Raw genomic sequence first — 2,500 nt, 5'->3', positions numbered from 1 at the left:
CTAGTTTCCAGAAAAATATTAGCCACTTGGAATGAAATTTCATTTTTTTTATCATCAATTTCTTTCATCCTTGTCTCTATGAATCCGTAAAAGACACATTTTCAGGAAATCAACTGATATTCTAAGTACCAAATTGAATTGAACATTAAGAAAACTATAAAAAGCAAGTCTTAAATTCCAGTTGAATTAGGCAATTTGAGGAAATAAAACATTCAACGAACTTAATTCATTTCACTGGTGAGTTCAAAGGTAAGTGAATATTAACGTTTGGAAGAAATGGTAATTAAAACTACTTTGGTTGTGCATGATGTTATGGAGGTCGTAATTTTCATGGAAAAACAAGTAAAAACTTTCTGTTTTTTTTTTTTCAGTGTTGAATATGATACTAAAATTAAGGTAAACGAAGATTCTAAACTAAATATATCAATTATAGAGACTTGATTATAATATTACTTCCATAATTAGGAAGCACAGCCAAAGACTTAAAATATAATTCTGGCAAGAGAAATATTCTAAACTGACTAAACCCTTCATAATCATCGAAGTATTTTCGTAATGACAATATTGTACATATGTAAATCCGCTTGGTTGAATAAACCGATAGTTTCTAACAATAAATTAGAAATTAAAATATGAAAAAGTGAAGTCGAAATGTCCACCAAGACCGAGTAATCTACTCCACAAAAACATTTCCTTATCTAATCACATATTGTTAGTAACAAATTCCACATTTGGCATAATTTGAGTAAAAATCCCCTCAAAATATGTTCGTATTTTAGTCAAATAAAAAAAAAATCTAAAACCATGACTTCATATACCTGCATTAGCGTCGTACCACAACAAAACCCTGAAAACTTTTTATAATCACACCATTATACTATTATTTGTAACATCTTGATATAGACAGCTTTATTCTGTAACTGTTAACACTTCATCACTTCTTAATCCCCTTTACCTAAAGCTGTTTTTTGCCTCGAGAAACTGTTATAAGACCATACTCTATCCACCATAACGTCTCTCATTTTCTCCACCTCATCAATGATATTTTTCTATTTTTTAATTCACACCTGCTATCAAGACTTATACATATGATCTTTCCTGGATGTCATCTACTACTCATCACCTATCTAATTTGCATTTTTATTTAACACACAAAATCCTTTCTTTAGTTTTCAACTAAAAATGTTCATTTTTTTTTCTTTTTTTTCTTTTAAGTGTCTCTAGTTTAAACTCTTATACTTGAGTTGTCTCTGACGACCCTATGACTAAAGCCAATATTTTTACATATATTTTTCCCATTACCGTATCTTTAAATTTATTGCAATTTCCATAAATTTTCTCCATATGTGCTATGTTTAGTTCTTTCTAATAAAATTTGTGTTGTTTTTTTTTTGGTCCTTGATATTATAATTTTTGTTTTTAGATTTTATTACTGAAAATTCTTATCTGTTTATATAAAACTCTCCTAGTCATCCCCATTCCACTCTTGTCGATTAAACATGACCATCATTTTCTTCCACATAATATTTTCATAAACAATAAATACAAATATATCACTTCCATTGAGGAATTTTGATCCATATATTCTCCTATATGTATATACCGTATATCCTAGACATTTATGTATATATGCACATAATTCATACGAAAGGAGATCGAGATAAGCGACCTAAATCTACTTGTCTAAAAAAAAAAAAAAAAAAAAAAAAAAAAAAAAAAAAAAAAAAAAAAAAAAAAAAAAGAAAGAAAAGCCCATAGGCTTTTAAATGATGAATAAATTATCTATTTCCAGCTGCTTGCTGCAACATTAAAGACTATTATACCTCACATCAAAGGTAATTGGAATAAAAAAGAAAAAAAAATTAAATTGCCCCTAAAATTCCCGTTTTCCTTGCAGTTTTAAGGGTAGCATAGTCCTATTTGGCAAGGAGCTGCCATAACTCATTATGAACCTCAAGCAGAAGTTTGCTAATTATTTCCCTAAACAGAAAGATTAAGTTAATAAATACTTCATTATTAAAGGACAGAGACAGAAAATCGAAATTACTGTTATTCATCAACCAACAAAAATCATAAGATTGAAACTTGTTCCTTAATCACGCAATCAAAAGAAATGTTCGTCTTCTCCTGCCACGCCCACCCAAGAGTCGGAAAAGCTTATCAAACGAGTTTGGTTAGGATAGAGTAGAACCAGCTTCCTAGGTGACTAATACGTGACACATTGGCTTAAAATGGTAGAAAGATGGAACGAAAGAGAACACTAACACAGGGTGAAATGCATCTCAGTTGCTAGAAGAAAAGTGATATTGAATCATTTTAGGCACAGAGAGCCAATACTATATTGGCGGGTGAAGCAGTAACAGTCGTTTGAGCATGAAGGTGGAAGTGATGAATGGATGACTGATATACTGTAATAGATTCTGAATTCCGTAGATTCCACCACAACCATTCTGATCACCTATTACAGCTGATCTACCAACCGCAGGTCTTCTTCTTTCCC

General features: G+C 30.6%; 1 protein-coding gene across 1 annotated transcript in view; it reads left to right on the top strand.

The window, feature by feature from the left end:
- Window positions 1-2,500, top strand: part of LOC137627499 (uncharacterized) — a 94,377-nt gene that overhangs the window by 91,051 nt on the left and 826 nt on the right. The gene's annotated exons all lie outside the window — the stretch shown is intronic.

The sequence above is a fragment of the Palaemon carinicauda genome, chromosome 35, assembly GCF_036898095.1.
Source record: "Palaemon carinicauda isolate YSFRI2023 chromosome 35, ASM3689809v2, whole genome shotgun sequence".
Taxonomy (NCBI): Eukaryota; Metazoa; Arthropoda; class Malacostraca; order Decapoda; family Palaemonidae; genus Palaemon; species Palaemon carinicauda.
The sequence above is the reverse complement of the archived record's forward strand: the minus strand, read 5'-3'. Positions and strand labels throughout refer to the sequence as shown.